At 41.9% G+C, this 20,490-nt stretch overlaps 1 long non-coding RNA gene across 1 annotated transcript; it reads right to left on the bottom strand.

Annotated features, from left to right (window-relative positions):
- Positions 1–14,431: 14,431 nt before the first annotated feature.
- On the bottom strand, positions 14,432–17,603 carry LOC141076163 (uncharacterized). Its single transcript, XR_012227429.1, has 2 exons — positions 17,184–17,603; positions 14,432–15,494 (listed from the first exon to the last, which is right to left on the bottom strand). It is a non-coding gene; the product is annotated as an uncharacterized lncRNA (long non-coding RNA).
- Between the last annotated feature and the right edge of the window lie 2,887 nt (positions 17,604–20,490).

Here is a 20,490-nt window from a genome sequence, read left to right as displayed (position 1 = left end):
CAAAAGGAGCCCTGACCAGGTATTGAGTGCATTTACTGAACATACATTTCAGTAGGCCAACATTTCAGATTTTAAAATCATTTTTTAAGCTGGTATTATAAAGTATTCTAATTTACTGAGAGAATGACTTTTGGGTTTTCATTGGCTGTAAGTAGTGATGAGCGAGTGTGCTCGTTGCTCCGGTTTTCCTGAGCATGCTCGGGTGTTCTCCGAGTATCTTGGGCGCGCTTGTAGATTGCATTTGTGTCTCCGCAGCTGCATGATTTGTGGCTGCTAGACAGCCTGAATATATGTGGGGATTGCCTAACAAACAGGCAATCCCCTGCATGTGTTCAGGTTGTCAAACAGCCGCAAATCATGCAGCTGCGGAGACACAAATGCAATCTACAAGCGCGCCCAAGATACTCGGAGAACACCCGAGCATGCTCGGAAAACTCGAGTAACGAGCACACTCGCTCATCACTAGCTGTAAGCCATAATCAACATTAACAGAAATAAACACTTGAACTAGATCACTCTGTAACTACTCTATATAATATACAAGTTTCACTTTTTCAATTAAAGAACTCAAATAAATAAACTTTTTGATTATATTCTAATTTTGTGAGACGCACCTGTAACTGATCCCCCAAAAAATGCCCTCACAAGATTGTTACTGGAAAGAAAAAATGGTTCTGGGAATGTGGCAATGAAAGTAAAATGAATAGGCATTCTTGGTCTTTATGACCAAATCATATGACATCAAGGGGAATGCAGCAAATGTGGGGCAATAACCGTATATGGGAGTTTTAAGGATAGACAAAACACCAGCATAGCGTAAACAATTAAAATATTTTAATATTTTCATATACTGTATATTTCATAATACCTACAGTTAAACTGGAATAAAGGGGGTAAATTTATACAGTGACTGAAGTGGTAATCAATCATATACACAGTACATCTCAGTAAATAATAGTAAATACAATATGTCACAAAATTGGTATTTAAGTGTTGTGTGTTCCATGAATAGACACAGTGCAAAAAGGAGCAAATACAATCTTCTGTTCAAAGGAATGGATTATTACCAAGGTTAGTAAGGCACACACAGTACATAAGGTGTTATAGCTCTACCTAGTGGTTATAGAGAAAAATGGCACATTATTAAAGGATGTAGCCCTAAATACTGCTCTGGCAAAAATTAAGAGACCACCACATCAAAACCCTGTCATGTGCAGCCCATTCTCCAGACCTGAACCCCATTGAAAACATCTGGAGTGTAATTAAGAGGATGATGGATAGTCACAGGCCATCAAACAAAAAAGAACTGCTTATATTTTTGCGCCAGAAGCAGTGTGACAGACTGGTGGCAAGCATGCCAAGATGCATGAAAGTTGTGACTAAAAATCATGGTTATTCCACAAAATATTGATTTCTGAACTCTTCCTGACTTAAAACATTAGTATTGTTTCTAAATGATTATGAACTTGTTTTCTTAGCATTATTTGAGGTCTGCAAGCACTGTATTTTTTGGTTATTTTGACTATTTCTCATTTTCTGAAAATAAATACAAAATTTAGTGCTTGGAAATTCGAAGACATGTTGTCAGTAGTTTATAGAATAAAAGAGCAATTTAGATTTTTACTCAAAATTATACCTATAAAGAGAAAAATCAGACAAACTGAAAATTTGGAAGTGGCCTCTTAATTTTTAACAGAGCTGTATACTCTAGCATTCCTTTGTACTCTTGATTCAAACTCTAAGAGGGAGTTGTGGTAACTGTTTTCAATCTATATACATTTGACATGATTGTGTTGGCTTATATTCAGTCTTTAGCTTAGCCTATATGTTTACTACTTATTGTACCACCAGTTGCACAGTATTCATGGAACACTCCACCCAGCACTTGTTTGCACTTTTTATCCTTTTATAGACTGCCATCTTAATTTATCTTATTTTCCATGAATATGGTGTACTGGTTGTTACATTTATATATTTAAATCAAGAATACAAAGGAATGCTAGAGTATATTTAGGGCTATATCCCTTAATAATGTGCCATTTTTCTCTATAACCACTAGGTAGAGTTATAACACCTTATGTACTGAATATGCCTTACTAACCTTGGTAATAATCCATTCCTTTGGATAGAGTTTGTATTTGCTCCTTTTTGCACTGTGTCTATTCATGGAACACACAACACATGGATACCAATTTTGTGACATTGTATTTACATATTGTATTGTGGACAAATCTGAACTAATCATCTTTCCCCCATCCCACAGATCTTCCTTACCCGGCCTTTCTATAACAATTGACGACATCACACTTTCCCCCGTAACGGAGGTCCGCTGCCTCGGAGTAAACCTCGACTCTGCTCTGTCCTTCAAACCGCACATCCAAGCTCTCTCCACCTCCTGTCGCCTCCAGCTCAAAAATATTTCCAGAATCCGTCCCTTCCTCAACCCTCAATCTACTTGTACATGCCCTCATCATCTCCCGCTTCGACTACTGCAACATCCTTTTCTGTGGCCTCCCTGCTAATACCCTCGCACCTCTCCAGTCCATCCTCAACTCTGCCGCCCAACTAATTGATCTCTCTCCTCGCTACTCCTCCGCTTCTCCCATCTGCAAATCTCTTCACTGGCTTCCATTCCCTCAGCGTATCAAATTCAAATTACTAATACTGACCTACAAGGCCATCTACAACCTGTCTCCTCCATTTATCTCTGAACTAATCTCCCGATACTTTACCTCACGTAATCTCCAGTCCTCCCAAGACCTCCTTCTCTCCTCCACACATATTCGCTCCTCACCCAACCGCCTCCAAGACTTCTCCCAAATAGCCCCCATCCTATGGAATTCTTTTCCCCAACACGTCTGGCTATCATCCACACTCGGATCCTTCTGACGGAACCTGAAAACCCACCTCTTCAGGAAAGCCTACAGCCTGCAATGATCCCCGCTGCCTCCTCACCACTACTGGAGCTACCGCCTCATAATCACTGGAGCTGCTGCAACCCCCCAACCTACTGTCTCCTTCCCCACCATCCTGTAGCATGTAAGCCCGAAAGGGCAGGGTTCTCTTTCCCCTGTGTATCAGTCAGTGATTGTTAGTTTATTTACTGTAAGTGATATCTGTAATTCGTATGTAACCCCTTCTCATGTACAGCACCATGGAACCAATGATGCTTTAAAAATAAATAATAATAATAATTTACTTTTATTTACTGAGATGTATACTACCGTTCAAAAGTTTTGGGTCACTTAGACATTTCCTTATTTTTGAAAAAAAACAAAAAACAGTTTTTTTTCCAATGAAGCTAGCATTAAATGATTCAGAAATACACTCTATACATTATCTAGTATAGACTGTAGGTGGCGCTAGTAACTGTAGAAAAAAAGAGGAGAGGAACACTTGCTGCAAATTAGGAACACACCACCAATGTGATCAATAAAATATAAATAAATAATTAAAATTTGCGCTTAATAATGAACCCCTTTAGCTTGTAGTGAACTAAAAAAACACACACAAATGAACTGGATTGCTCCAAGTTAGTTATTATTACCTTAGGTATAATCTGAGTGGATGTCTGGACTCCAGAGGACCAGTAAAGAGCATTGTATATCTTGATGTGAAGTCAGATTGAATATTTGCCAGATAAATGTGGGTTAATACCACGGCTCTTCAGGAGTGCTGACCCGGCCAGTGACAGACACTCCACACTCCCCTCTTCCAGCAGCGCGTCGGCATGCAGTGTGCACGATGTGAAGCTGTGGCGTGAGATGAGCCAACAGGACCTTCGTGATGTCACCGGTCACGTGATAGATTACAGGGAGTACAGTGGACCAATTCATCTCCGACTAGTTTCGGAAAAAAACACGGTTTCCTTCATCAGGGATGGTCCAATGGAGGAATTGGTCACCTTGAATATCTTCTGGTACAACCCTTAATTGAATCAAAATAATTCAACCTCACAGTGTAACCCCTTAGGTGCGAGACTGTCCATATTAAAAATCCACTGACTCTCCATGCGGGACATTTGCTTAATATAGTCTCCTTTTCGCCAACTTTTGCGCACAACTTGGAGACCTGTTATTGTCTTTCCCATAAGGGATCCCCCATGATATTCGCAATAGTGTTTAGACAAGGGATGTCCTAGGAATTTTTTATTTATATTCCCAAGGTGCTCATTCACCCTTACTCGTAATGCGTCCTATATATAGTTTAGCACAGGGGCATCTTAATGAATAGATAACCCCTGCTGTGTTACACGTAATGAAATCCTGGATTTTAAATATTTCATTTCCGTTGGATATGATAAACTGTTTTTCTGTTTTTAATGTTTTACAAATCCGGCAACCGCGGCATGGGTAATAGCCAGGTCTCTGACCAAAGGGACCAGATTGGGGTACTTTTCTTGGATTGGCTATAGGTACTTGTTATGATTGGGTCACCAAGGAGGAAAGCAAGATCAAGCTAAGCCACAGAAAACCAGAGAGGTTGGTAATTAAGCAGATTGCAGACCCTGATCCTATCCACACAACTAGCAGTAGCCGTGGAGCGTACCTACGATGATTCTAGATGACTCGACACAGCTGGAGAGCTAAATAAGCCTAAAGCAAGAAAGGGGAAATCTAAACTGCCCCAGAGCAGACCCCAAAGGAATAGACAGCCCCCAAACATATATTGTCGGTGAGACAAGATAAAAACACAAACGCAGGTAGGAAAATAGGCTGAGCAAATGATGGGGCCCACAGTAACTAGACAGGACAGGAAAGGAAAGACACTGTCTGCAATCACGCAAAAACCCTGCAAAAAATGTCCAACACATCTGATAGAAAAATACTGAAGTCACTCGACTTCGCCCACTATATCAGCACTCTGGCATATTCTGAAAGCAGAGGAAAAAGAGGCCATTCTAATAAGGGACAAAAACAAACTGGCACAAGCAGTAACATAAGGATGGAAATTCAGCACAGCCCCAGCCGAGGCTGGCTGACCACACAAAACTGAATAGACAAAACCAAATCAAATGTGAGCAATAGCAAAAGAATACTTAGCTTGAGCATGCGGGACTGAGCTGGAAACTAAGACCTCAGGAGGCAGGAAAAAAATCACCAGCAGGGATAGAGGGAGTCGGCTGTCTTAAATCCAGTCAGAAACTCCAGATGTCCAATCGTCCTCCTCATTATCAGGTGGCAGGCCTCTGTTAATTAGATCAGCTCCATTACCTCTTGTAACCACCAGAGGGAGCCCTGAAAGAGAACTCACGACCCCTCTGTCAATATAACCAGCTCCACTACCTTTACTAGTAACGAGAGGTAGGCCAGAAAGTGAATTCACAACAGGTACTGTTTCTTGCCTTTCTATAAATGAATTTTGGCTCCATTGGTAATAGATCCTCTATGGTCTTATCTTCCCGTAAAATCCCCCAGTATTTTTTTTTTACAATTTTTCACTCTATACATTGTTAATGTTTTAAATGACTATTCTAGCTGTAAGCATTTGGTTTGTAATGCAATATCTTCATATGTTATAGAGGCCCATTTCCAACAACCATCACTCCAGTGTTCTTATGGTACTTTGTGTTTGCTAACTGTGTAAGAAGGCTAATGGATGGTTAGAATAACCTTGCAAACTCTTGTACAAGTATGTTAGCACAGCTGAAAACTGTTTGGCTGATTAGAGAAGCTATAAACCTGACCTTCCTTTGAGCTAGTTGAGAATCTGGAGCATTACATTTGTTGGTTCCATTAAACTCTCAAAATGGCCAGAAAAAAGAACTTTCATGTGAAACTCAACAGTCTATTCTTGTTCTTAGAAATGAAGGCTATTCCATTCGAGAAATTGCCAAGAAACTGAAGATTTCCTACAACAGTGTGTACTACTCCCTTCAGAGGAGAGCACAAACAGGCTCTAACCAGAGTAGAAAGAGAAGTGGGAGGCCCCGCTGCACAACTGAGCAACAAGACAAGTACATTACAGTCTGTAGTTTGAGAAATCGACGCCTCACAGGTCCTCAACTGTCAGCTTCATTAAATAGTAGACGCAAAACACCAGTGTCAACGTCTACAGTGAAGAGGTGACTCCGGGATGCTGGCCTTCAGGGCAGAGTGGCAAAGATTAGCCATATCCGAGACTGGCTAATGAAAGGAAACAATTAATATGGGCAAAAGAACAGACATTGGACAGAGGAAGATTGGTAAAAAGTGTTATGGACAGACGAATCCAAGTTTGAGGTGTTTGGATCACACAGAAGAACATTTGTGAGACCCAGAACAACTGAAAAGATGCTGGAAGAGTGCCTGACGCCATCTGTCAAGAATGGTGGAGGTAATGTGATGGTCTGGGGTTGCTTTGGTGCTGGTAAAGTGGGAGATTTGTACAAGGTAAAAGGGATTTTGAATAAAGAAGGCTATCACTCCATTTTACAACGCCATGCCATATCCCGTGGACAGTGCTTGATTGGAGCCAATTTCGTCCTACAACAGGACAATGACCCAAAGCACACCTCCAAATTATGCAAGAACTATTTAGGGAAGAAGCAGGCAGCTAGTATTCTATCTGTAATGGAGTGGCCAGCGCAGTCACCAGATCTCAACCCCATTGAGCTGTTGTGGGAGCAGTTTCACCGTATGGTACGCAAAATGTGCCCGTCAAGCCAAACCAACTTGTGGGAGGGGCTTCTGGAAGCATGGGGTAAAATTTCTCCAGATTACCTCAGCATATTAACTGCCAAAGGTCTGCAATGCTGTAATTGCTGCAAAGGGAGCATTCTTTGACGAAAGCAAAGTTTGAAGGAGAAAATTATTATTTCAAATAAAAATCTTTTTTTCGAACCTTGTCAATGTCTGGACTATATTTTAAATTTATTTGGCAACTCATGTGATTAATAAAAGTATGAGTTTTCATGGAAAACACAAACTTGTCTGGGTGACCCCAAACTTTTGAACGGTTTTGATTACCACTTCAGTTGCTGTATAAATTTACCCCCTTTATTCCAGCTTTTTAACTGTATGTTTTATTATGATATATTTAATGAAGATTAAAATATTTTTATTGATTACTTGGGTAGTATAATTTGTTAGTGTTATGACATCAAGGGGTTAAAGCAGATAGCAATGCATATTTTCTTATCTGTTTTTATTTTACAATTGTAGAAAAGTTTTTATTTTATATTTCTTCACATTATGGGGTTTTATTCTATTTGCTGCACATTTTTTTTCTCTCAGTACAGACAATTTGCTTGAGAATTTTTTAAAGGAATCCTGTTGTGAATAAACACTTTGAGCATGCCGATATGGGGCTAGTCTACAGGCTAATAATGTTCTGAAGCTGTGTGGCCACTGCACTGAAAGCCCGGCTTCTGGGAGGAAATTAACTTCATTCCTCACGGCAGCCTTGGGCTGTCAGTTATTGGGGTGGGCCAATGCGGTTGCTCAGTACATAGTGAATGGAGACTGAAATCACATCCCGGAACTGACAGCCAGCACTAAAGTGCATCAGTACAGAGCCAGCTGTCAGTGAGCAGTGTCTGTAACCATGCTCAGGCACTGACTGACAGCCAACTTTTTCACAGATGACTCTACAGTGCATCAGTACAGGGCCAGCTGTCAGTGAGCGGCGTCTGTAACTATACCCCGGCACTGAGAGACAGCAGACTCTTTGACACATGGCTCTACAGTGCATCAGTAAAGAGTCGGCTGTCAGTCAGCGCCTGGACTTGGTTAGACACTGCTCACTGACATCCGGCTCTGTACTGATGCACTGTAGAGCAGGCTGTCTGTCAGTGCCTGAGCAAGGTTGCAGATGCCACTCACTGACAGCTAGATCTGTACTGATGCACTGTAGAGCAGGCTGTGTGTCAGTGCCTGAGCAAGGTTGCAGATGCCACTCACTGACAGCTAGCTCTGTACTGATGCACTCTAGAGCAGGCTGTCTGTCAGTGCCGGGGTGTGATTTCAGTCTCCGAATGAGCAGTGACTGAAGCTGCAACTCTATAACTGAAAGCATGAGGCTGCTGGGAGAAAGTCCATTTCCTACCGACAGCTGGGATCTCAGTGCGTTGGCCAGCTTCAGAACACCATTAACTTGCAGGTTAACGCCACATCTGCAGATTAAATATATTTCATTTTTTTACATGACCGGTTCCCTTCGAAAGGAAACCTGTCTCACATCTTTACTTAAGGAAGTAGTGGCATGGCTGTATAGGTGCTTGTCCCACAATAAAACATACCTTTTTTGTAGGGATTTTATGTGGTAGTCATGAGAAATCTAATGTGGAAGCCACATGCAAATCAGGTTGGACGTCCACAGGGGCCACCATGTCAATGTAATTGGGCTGCGTCTTCTGTGCAGTGACACGCTCCGCTGTATTTCCAGCCTGAGGTATAATTTTTATTGGGGAACAAGCACTTGCACAGCCATGCCGCTACTTCCTTATGTTAAAAAAAAAAGTGTTGATCGGTTCCATTTAACAAGATTCAGAAATACATTATGAAGAAGCCATATATCCTTATACAGAGGTGTTACATTTCATTGTTATCTTGCCTGTGAAGATAATAAGAGCACTGTTGTACATTATTTTCTAATTACACCTTCCCATTAAGAGTGGATAAAGTCTTCCCATCTGCTAGGCCCAATGGAAACAGCTCTACCTGTCAAGCTGGAAGGACACCCTTGGGGAATTTTTCATAAGTGAGATTACTCTACCTACCCCCTTTATTTCTTTAATTTTGCAAAATAAAAACAAAAATCTGATAATATAAACTACAGTACATAAGATACTAGAGTCTAATGGAAAAAATGGTATAATGTCACAGAGGAATTGGTCTTATTTTATGAAGAAATCCAGAACGGAGACAGTTAAGAAAACCTCAACTCCACAATGATCTCCTGCAGAAGGCCTATATAGCCGGGAAGCATAGATTCCACATCTGGATCCAATCACTTCCTCCCAGATGGGGCGCCAACAAATGTTCTTAATTCTCCCAGCGTCGAATACTCATGCCAGTTAACCAGTGCCGTGCAGTACCCATACCCGACCCTACACTGCAGAATATTAAGAAAAGAAATCCGGAATCATTTATTTATAGATGTTTCACTATAAAATCTTTTGTATCAAGGAATATCTTCACAGGCCACTATAAATAATACTGGATGTCATCTGTTTATTATTCTCTGATTGGAACCATAGAAAACTATGTTGTGGCTAAAGTTTCTAAAACTGGTAACATCGTTGCCACATGGGATAAGAACACACCATTCTTTATGTTGTGATGTGCTAGGCTAGGGCTTGCAACGCTGCATCTATGGCTTCCTATTGAGTCGCACTGAGTTGTGCTCTTCTGCGATTGCAAGAGTTGCAAATGCATTGGATTTTTTGTTGCTGGTTACAAGTTGCATACGACTCTCCAGCCATAGACTTCAATGCATTTCACATGTTGTTATTTTACAACAAAATAAGTCACATGACGTGTGTGAGAACAGTAGTTGCGGGACACATTACCGCATAGCCCCAGCCTTAAGGGCATGGATGGAGATATATATATATATATATATATATATCTCGTATTTTTCGCTTTGTAAGATGCACTTTTTTCTCCCAAACTTGGGGGGAAAATGGGGGTGCGTCTTACAAAGCATACATGCCTTACCGGGTGTAGGCCGCAGGGATGTATGGGTGTCTCCGGGTATCTCTGGTGGTGTCTCCGGTGCCCAGCGGTGTCTCTGGCACTGCCCGGGGCTCTGCTGACATTGTGTAACAAGCCAGAGCCCCGGGGCACTTTTTCGGTTCCCTCTGTGTGATGGACTCTGGCAATATGGCCGCTGCCGTGGGCGGCGCATGCGCTGATGGTGATCTTGGGACTGAGATCTCGAACGATGAGATCTCAGCACCCGGAGAAACCCGGCAGCAGCACAAGCCCCCCTGGCAGCAGTGCGCTGCACATTGGAGCACCCCCCTCATCCCTGCCTGCGGCATCACCCCACTCCTGCCTCCTCCAGCAGCGACCCTGGGACCCCACTTCACCGCAGCCACCACCCCCGGTAAGAAACAAGACACATGGATTACAAGCACCATCATTTTATTAAAAAAAAAATATATTTTTCTCTTCAAAATTTGGGGTGCGTCTTATAATCCAAAGCGTCTTATAAAGAGAAAAATACGGTGTATATATATATATATATATATATATATATATATATATATACACACACACACACACACACAGTGCTGTGCAAATTAATTGGGACAAAGCATTTTTTTTTTTTTTTAAGTAAAATCGTAAGTTGGTTACCAGTCAGTGATTCAAACAAGTTTTAACTGCTTTGAACAGGTGTGCGAGCACATCTATAATAATAAATGCCCTAACCAGCTTCCGGTTGTAACAACTTCCGTCCAGTTGTAACCGGTGACGTCACCACACACACACGCACATGTTAACCCTCAACACACCACACCGCCTCAACACACACTCCTCTCACCTTTCACCTCCACTCATGTCCACTCACTCTTTCACTCCACATACGTTCCTTTCTCTCACTCCGTTTCTCATACTCACACCGTCATCGTCGCTGCCCCGACATCTTCCTCCGCCGCCGCGATCCAGGATCCAGACGTTCTCCAGGCCGCCGACATGTTCTTGCGGGACGCCATCTTGGATTTCGTGAAATCCCGCGATATTCAAGAAGGCGTCGCCGCAACAACATATCGCTGGCGTGGACGACATCGGGATCCAAAAAGATGGCGTCGGCGAAATCTCACCTCCTGGATATCATAGAATCATAGAATCGTAGAGTTGGAAGGGACCTCCTGGGCCATCTGGTCCAACCCCCTGCTCAAAGCAGGATTCGCTAAATCATCCCAGTTAGATGTCTGTCCAGCCTCTGTTTGAAGACTTCCATTGAAGGAGAACTCACCACTTCTCGTGGCAGCCTGTTCCACTCATTGATCACTCTAACTGTCAAAAAGTTTTTTCTAATATCTAATCTGTGTCTCCTCCCATTCAGCTTCATCCCATTGCTTCTAGTCTTTCCTTGTGCAAATGAGAATAAAGTTGATCCTTCTACAATGTGACAGCCCTTTAGATATTTGTAGACAGCTATTAAGTCTCCTCTCAGTCTTCTCTTTTGCAAACTAAACATTCCCAAATCCTGCAACCTTTCCTCATAAGACAGGGTTTGCAGACCGGTCACCATTCTGGTCGCTCTTTTCTGAACTTGCTCCAGTTTGTTGATGTCTTTTTTAAAATGTGGTGCCCAAAATTGGACACAATATTCCAGATGAGGTCTGACCAAAGAGGAGTAGAGGGAAATAATTACTTCACGTGATCTAGACTGTATGCTTCTGTTAATACATCCTAGAATTGCATTTGCCTTTTTTGCTGCTGCATCACACTGTTGACTCATATTCAGTCTGTGATCTATTAGTATACCCAAGTCTTTTTCACATGTGCTGTCACTTAGCCCTATTCCTCCCATTCTATATATGGCCCATACTGTTTCCGCATACATGGCCAGATCTATCATAGAACTGGAACACTACATCCCTCATTTGACCAGCAACGCGCATTTGCCCAACTTTACATTCTCGATACCACTACCGCAAACGAACAATGCTTACGATGTAAAGAAAATCAAAAATGTACAAAACGGAACTGTCATGCCAAACATCACTATGGCTATTAAACAAGATCGTACTCAAGACCCTCAACGCTACAATAATCCCACTGTCAGTGAAGTATCAGTCGTGTTTCAAAATGACAATGGTGAGCCACTAATGTCCACTCGCAGGATTTCAGAATACTCAAGATGGCATGGCCGCAAGAACATGTCGCCGGCGTGGACAATGTCGGGATCCAGGATGGCGCCGGCAGAAGATGATGTCGGGGATCGTGGAGCAGCGACGATGACGGTGTGAGTATGAGAGACGGAGTGAGAGAAAGGGTCGTATGTGGAGTGAAAGAGTGAATGGACGTGAGTGGAAATGGTGAAAGGTGAGAGGAGTGTGTGTTGAGGCGGTGTGGTGTGTTGAGGAGGTGTGTGTATTGAGGGTTAACATGGCAAGAGGTGTGTCACTATCCTCTCGATGCGATAGCATCGGGCCTTAATCTACTATAATAAATGCGCTAAGCAGCTTCCGGGTTGTAACAACTTCCGTCCAGTTGTAACTGGTGACGTCACAGCACACCTCTTGCCATGTTAACCCTCAACACACCACTCCTCAACACACACTCCTCTCACCTTTCACTATCTCCACTAATGTCCACTCGCAGGATTTCAGAATACTCAAGATGGCATGGCCGCAAGAACATGTCGCCGGCGTGGACAACGTCGGGATCCAGGATGGCGCCGGCGGATGATGTCGGGGATCACGGAGCAGCGACGATGACAGTGTATGAGAGACGGAGTGAGAGAAAGGGTCGTATGTGGAGTGAAAGAGTGAGTGGATGTGAGTGGAGATGGTGATAGGTGAGAGGAGTGTGTGTTGAGGAGGTGTGTGTGTATTGAGGGTTAACATGGCAAGAGGTGTGTCACTATCCTCTCGATGCGATAGCATCGGGCCTTAATCTAGTGCATACATAAATGCACACTGCACGCAGATCTAAATTTGTATGTCTACTTGCATAAAGTTTCCTGGAACAAAACGCTTCATTATTGTATTATAGAAGTTGTCAGCTATGATTTATCCCCTCATCATTAACATACTTCATGATGTATCTATTGGTAAGAATAATGGTTGGAACAAGGCATGATGTATGGACCAACATGTTCATAACCAAATGTCTTCTTTCAGGAATAAAGAACAGAAAGGTGCATCCACTTTTTTTTTTTTTTTTTTTGGGGGGGGGGGGGGCACACATATATATAGTGTATAGGAAATATATAAGACCTGGACTCTATTCTCAAAATGCATTAAACCCGGTCAGACCCTTGAGATGTTAAAGTGAACATTACAGGTCCCTCATGCCCCCCCAAGCCACTAGTATATTCCTGTATGAATTCCCTGCCTAACAGTCTCTTTAATGCATGACACAAACAGATCTTTAGAAAAAGTATTTCTAAAGTAGATTTAGAATGTGTCATTTTGACTAGTCGTAGGGTCGATTGTTTCCCCAGACATGTCATCCCCCTCACCATGTTATCATGCCCCCTGTGGGTGTGATATGATTTGCGAGAGTTGGTGTCATGGCCAGCTCTCTGCAAAACTCTCGCACGCACTCAACTTTCTTTCATGCAAGTTATTGCGCTGCTGAAGACAGGTGTACACTACCCGGCTTCAGAGGTACACTGTGCATGTTCAGAATGAGTTAATCTGACAGTCTAAGGCCTGTTTCACACTTCCGTTTTTTGACGTCAGTAAAAATCCGCCAATTTTTGCAAAAAACGGATCCGCCTAAAAAGGGGCGGATCCGTTTTTTTCCCCCATAGACTTTCATTAGTGGCGGATCTTGAGTGACGTTCGTCCGTCCCACCCGTTTTTTGACGGATCCGCCAAGATTTCAGCGTCTCCAGGGCGGATGGGACGGACACTAACTTTTTTTCTCTTTGATGGTCCGCTATTTTGCAATGCGCATGCCCGGAAGCTTCACGCCGGGAAGCATTTTAACTATGAAATGCCGTTCCAGGGAGCGGCGAAAATCTTTCTGTCTCTCTCCTTCCGGACCGCGATCGCTTTAAATTTCCGGTGCTTTTAATATTCACCGGATCCGACAGACTTAGCGGCCGCTAACATTCGTGTATCAAATAACGGTGGCGGATCCGCTACTTTTCCTTTTTGGCGGATATCAACTGTCCGCCAACAACGGAGGTGTGAAACAGGCCTAATGTGTATGGGAGCCAGGACAACTGATTGTTGGGTAAGATGCTGATTGGGTATATCTGATTTCGGACAGCCAATCACATTGTTGTCCTGGAGATAAGCCATGTCTCAACATGTCTGGTGAGAGCTTTCTCAAAGAGAACGTAGGCTCGCTTAGGTGGAGAGCCTTCTAATGTCTGTGACCACACATAAGGGAAGACATGAAAGCAGACCTTAACCGGATAGTAGTGATATCCAAAGAGATAAAAAGTAACAGGTCACACACACATCACAGGTATGACCTTATAAATGTATACTATGAGAATAAAGTACTGCAAACACCGACACTAAACATTAACGACACGCTGTTAATACATATACTAAAAGTTACATGCAGCTGTAACTTTGCTCATCCCAGTAAAATTTGTGAATTGCTCTCACCACAGGTGGAAATCTTTTGTCCCATACAGAATTCATTAGGGTAAAAATAATGTCATGTTGCATCCACTTGATAGTCATGTTCAATGCGGGAAAATGTTTGACCTTATTGAATACCGTGCATACGGAAAAATAAATAGATATATCTCTTTCTCTCTCTCTCTATCTCAATGGGTCACATTCTTACAGTTTTAAATATGGAACTTTACAAAATGTAAATCAGTCATTTATTTGGTGCACATTTTGCAAGATTTTTCATAATAGCACATGCTACATAATACACTGGAGCCGCAGCATTATGCTGTCACATTGTTCTATCTTCATTTCAGGAAGGATTCGGGTATACCCATATTCATGGACAACTTCATGTTAATAGACCACTTTTTTCCCTAAGCACTATCTTCTTACATATTGTGACATTTCACACCACTTCAGGTACAGTCTCTTGGCTACTCTCCCTACTTCCTTTTAATACTTCCTCTGAAGCTTCATTAACTTTTGCGTTCCCACCATCAACGATTTCCAGTCTTGGCCAACTACGACATTTTTGGCCTCTATGGGGAATCTCTAGAACACCTTCTTTTACTGGTCTCGTTCTGATATTTAGCTTGACATCAGAGCTGTAGCATCTTCCTGCTTCCTCTTTGAGCTTGATTCTCTCGCCCAGTTGTGGCAAGGATGAAATACATGGATCTGAGTGTATACTCACAAGAGAAAGAGAGAGGTCATTCATGGGGGGACACAAAAGTTGTGCCCTAATTAATATATTCCTCCTATTGTCCAACTCTCCAGAACTGTCACTCCATGTATGCTGGGCTTGCACCTTCACCCCACTATTAGCAGATAAAGCCATGTCAGCATGTTCCTGTGTGACGACACTGGTTTGGAGGAGCCTCCTTGTTTCCATGTCCCGGTTTTCATAGAGAAGTGTATTAGCACATATAAATACAAAAAGACCAAATCCCATTATGACAGGACCAATCAGTTTCAGTCTCTCTTCAGATTGCTGGGGTTGTGAAGAAGGCATTGAGGACAATTGGCTATTGGATTTGAGAGGCCAGTAGCCAATGACAGCCACAGTTAGACCTATTAATACAAGAAATATACCCACGAATAGAAAAGCTCCAGGAAGTGAGTGAAGACGTAACTGCCCCTTAGGAGGTGCATCAAGTGGTTGAGGAGAGGATCGGCATCTTCTAAACAGACCCAAAAAACGAGGGAAGAAGCGCACGTCCAGATGAGGAGTTGTCAATCGTTTCATGATGAGGGAGAGCTGTGTAGAGATAAGACATTCCAAATATAACGTCAACTTTAATGTGCAGACAGGAGATGTGAATTTAACTCAATAGTGACCCCATATCAAGAGATGATTAAGGCATTGGCTGTGGTCCACATACTGTTTTTACTTTGTAACTGGGCATGAATCCTTTATTTCATTAGTGCTAATAACACAAATAGGTCACTTAAGGATTGTCATTGAGTAATGAGATGTTCCATTTAGACTAGGGCTACACAGCGACCTTGGCCACAACACAAGTCATGAGGCCAAAGTCTGCTAGGTGTCCCTGCCACATGACAGCACAATACAAGTACTTGCGACCCCAAAGGTTCTGCAACCACGACAAGCAAGTAGCAAAAAAAAATCCAACAAACAGTTTTACTCCCAGACCAAGCCCTTCTTTTCACTATGGTCTTGAAAATTTTAAATCAAACTGGCATGTCTGATTCTTGGTTGTTCTGTAGGCTTGACAAAGGCTTAGATTAGCCGAAACGTTGCAAGTGTCTGAATGTTCAGGAATATTTTTTTTAAAGGGTTGTCTTATATGCCCTGATTTTCTTTTGTAAAAGCCTCTGCCTGAAATTTTGTGAGAAAAAATAATAAAAATAATTTTCAGTAATTTTTCTGATTATTCAGGACCTCTTCCGACAAGCCTATAACCTGCAGTAACCACCGATCGACCAAACCGCTGCACGACCAGCTCTACCCTCGCCTACTGTATTATCACCCATCCCTTGAAGATTGTGAGCCTTCGCGGGCAGGGTCCTCTCTCCTCCTGTACCAGTTATGACTTGTATTGTTTAAGATTATTGTACTTGTTTTTATGTATACCCCTCCTTACATGTAAAGCGCCATGGAATAAATGGCGCTATAACAATAAATAATAATAATAATAATAATAATTTAAGCACCGCCTTTACAAGGAACTTCTAGAGTGAGCACCCCTTTATCCGTTGAAGTTTAGTTTAACATGTAATTAGGGACATTAATATCCAGTCAGATAAAAAAAATCCAGTAGAGAACATATGTAGCACCATACAGTCCACTTAAAAGTTAAAAATGGTTTCAGTAATGACAGCCAAATAATTCTGTCTAACCACAGCCATTCATCTTTGGGCAAAGAAAAATTCCCACATATGTAAGGTCAGCGGTGTCCAGGGAAATATCACTAAAGGGCCTTATATGGCAGTATAGGGAGAGAGAATATCAGAACTGGGATGTGAATGAAACAGAGATAAATGTGGATTAAACCTTTAAAAGCGAAGACTTTAAAACAGGTAACAGAACATGAAATGCTGTGAGACCAGATCTCACATACACTCGGAGTCTAACTCCACATACGTGCGGCCTGCGTGGGCAACACTGGAATCACAGAACGAGAAGCTCAGCAAACAAGTGTCATGCACTAGATGGACAATGTTGTCTCTTGTCTGTTCCCTTTATTTCATCCTGTAACCTTACGTAGAGGCGGCCATTCATTTGAAAACCCTACGCCTACAAACCAGTGGTTGATATCTGTGAGTAAATGTAATTTATATACCCATGAACTATCGTTTACAATACTCCACAGTATCAATAGCTTGCAAAGAAGGAACATGCAGTGTGGCGTATGGTCCTAACTGTGCACGCTCCCGTTACGGTCTACATATCCAAAAAGCCTAAACTACACAACATTGTACATACCTCTGCGATACATGAATCTCCTCCAGGTTGTGTGCCAGCTGCTGGTTCTCTAGTAAAGGACCAGATTAGATTTTATTTAGAAATCTGGAGATTGTTACTTCTTCCCCAATTGTCATCTTTCCTTCCAGACAGAACAAAGACATTACTTTTATCTTCTTTTTTTTTGTCTATACTTCCTTTTGTTGCAACAATCCCAGGACTGAAGCTTTGGGTTAAGAATCAGAGTTTCTGGAATTGGGAGGAGGCGAGAGATGGGGAAGTAGGGAGGAGGGCAGTGTTAAAGAGACAGAAACACATATGGTTTTCCGCTCTGCTGTAAATTACTTCATGCTACTATAATGTGTTACAGTTTCCACCAAAATTTAACACTAAAATCTGTGAGGATCTGGACGCGATTGTCAGATGCTACAGAAAAATATAAAAGAGTAGTGACCTTCTGAAAACGGGTCCAAATAAAATGCAAATCTTGAAATTGGTTATAAAACCTGCTATTTTGTGTGTGAAAGCGTGCTGAGCTCTCAGAAGGTCTCCAGGAGTTATACTAGATAGGGCATACATTAGAGATGAAAAAGGATCAGATCCTGATGTGAAATCAAAGTTTTCCCTATGTCATGTTCCAACAAGCTGAACTGCATTTTCTAATGTATTAAATTGTCAAGGTCAGATGGTTTTCGACTTTTGTCCTAGAACAGTATTTCCCAACCTCAAGTCCTCACGTCCCACCACAGATCATGTTTTCAGGATTTCCATAGTGTTGCACAGGTAAGAGAATTCCTGATACCGCAATGATGCTTCCATCATCTGTGCAATAATAAGGAAATCCTGGAAACATGATCTGTTTGGGGGCCATGAGGACTGAAGTTTGGGAAACACTGTCCTAGAACATAAAAATATTCAGGATTGAGAGTCCTCAGTAGTTGATACCTTTTAATGGCTAACTGAAAAGATGGTAATACATTGCAAGCTTTCGAGACTACTCAGGTCTCATCAGGCTAGACTAATACAAAATCTGAAGTCACATATTTATGCACAATACAGCCTAGAAAAAATGCAATAGATAAGACAAGTGACGTGAAGCAGAACTATCAATATGGGAGAGGGAGAAACATAAATATAAACATTGGACCAGATCATAGAGGAGTCCGGATGTTTTATGGTCCTCTGATTGGGGTCTAGTTCTGTGTTGTGATGCCCCCACAAGGTTTTAAAAGGAAATTCCTTAATTGATGTAAAAAGACATAAATCCATGCGACACATTCATTCCAGCACTGAGTGTCAAAGGTCGTCATAAATTTGTACTCCCAAACTTGTCTCTCTCTCTGAGACTTGAAGTTACCTTTCAATACCAGTAATTTCATATCCATGCTGCTGTGATCAGGGATACAGAAATGTTTTGCCACAGGTAGATCCATTCTTTTTTCTCTTATTGTATGACGATGAGCATTCATCCTAGAACATGTGATTTGATCTCTACATGCCTACGACTACATTATGAGATGATAAAAATGTAAGAAAGCTTTTAGTAGAGTTGGCCAGTTAAGCTCCGTTGAGTAAGGACACCTAGCTGTTATTCTGGAGCAAGTTCTTCAGATGTCTGCCACATTGGCCATTATCTTGGTGACGGGAACATTGCTTACCACTAGTGTCCGTGTGCGGACCCCAAACACAGATTTCTCCCGGAAGTGTTTCTGTTAGGGTTCAGCAGCCATAATAAAGCTTGGTGAAAGGCGGCAGTGCAGCCAATCAACAAGCTTTTCCAGAGTGGGCACTTCCAGTCCCATCACAGCCATGCCAAATATTGGCATGGCTGTGATTAGCAGGCGCAATATGTTAAACATATAAACACGAAAAAAATAAAAAGATTATGAACTGCAATAAGCTTACTGACGTCAGCATTTGTCGTCACAGCCGTATTCACACGCTACTGTCATTGCATTCCATCTGCTGTGCCGAGTGGTCACATTACTGATATCACTACATCTGGATATACCAGAGATGGGGATCGTCGGGAGATGGATTTATGGCAAATCCCTTTGGACTTTAATTTTTTAAAGGTAATAAATGGGTAAAAGAGGGTCAGGGAGTGCATTTTTTTTTACAATTAAAAAAACTTTAGTGTGTGTGTGTATATATTGCTTTTTGACTATGTGTTTCACTAAAAATGTGAGCTAATCTGATCATGTAAAAGTAATTTTTTTCATACCTTTGATAATGATTGGTAAATTGAATTTAAAATCTAGAAGTACATTAATACAACTGTGGCAGCAGGCAAATCGGGAGATTCACTAAGCTAAATGTACAATTTGCTCAAAAAAAAAACCTTGTGTTACGTGCCTACATTTATTTTAAGTTTTAAACACTTTTCGCTTCTTGCATCAGAGGCAACATTTTATCTCCAAATTTAGAGCAAGTCAACTCCTAGTGTACACAGACTACACAGGATATGTTACATTGTCGTCCAGCATAAACCACTCTGATAAATTTGCACATTTTAAGACTTTCTAATCTAAGTTTTCTGACCAAATAGTATACAGGATTAGTAAATCTGCCAAAATTTATTTTTGCTATAACTGTGCAGAAGCTGTGTGTGTGGAAGCTGTATATTTATTACCAAAATTGAGAATAATGGCTATGCAGGGGAAACTATCCAAAACGAGAGGTCAGTTTCCTCGAACCGACCAGCAGCACTAAACTTTTGCCAATCAGTAAACGTTTCCTGATCGCTGAGCATTTCAAAGCTGGTTTAGAAAAGTAAACCATGCAAAACGCACACTGCATGATCGGTAAGGCCACGTTCCCACATTCAGTATCTAACATCAGTATATGTAATCAGGAGTGGAACAATCAGAGGAAAAGTATAATAGAAACACGTCACCACTTCTGTATTTATCACCCACTCCTGGATTTGACTTACACATACTGATGTAAAATACTGACCAAATACTGAGCGTGTGAACGTGGCCTAATAGAGTTCAGTGTGCATAGGCTGCCATTGTCTTGGCAGAGCACTTACAAATCATTTTACGCAACAAATGACAGTTTTAATTGTTCATTGGGTGACCAGTGGCTGGGCGATCAGAGCCGCCGATGTTTTTCACGCTGTCATGTGGATGACAGCATGGGAAACACCCAATGTTCGGGGTGCCGAACTCGAATAGTAACACAGACTCTCTGAAGAAGTCAGTGTTCGGGGTCCATGTCCGAACGGTAGGTGTTCAGTACAGACCCTGAACTTTACTGTTCGGGTTCGCCCATCACCATTGTAACAAGTGAAAACCCTTTTAAAAGGAACAAAGCTGCACTTTTC

This window comes from Dendrobates tinctorius, unplaced genomic scaffold, assembly GCF_039654945.1.
Source record: "Dendrobates tinctorius isolate UK_male_01 unplaced genomic scaffold, ASM3965494v1 ptg000015l, whole genome shotgun sequence".
Taxonomy (NCBI): Eukaryota; Metazoa; Chordata; class Amphibia; order Anura; family Dendrobatidae; genus Dendrobates; species Dendrobates tinctorius.
Note: the sequence above shows the minus strand (reverse complement) of the source record. Positions and strands in the feature narration are given on the sequence as shown.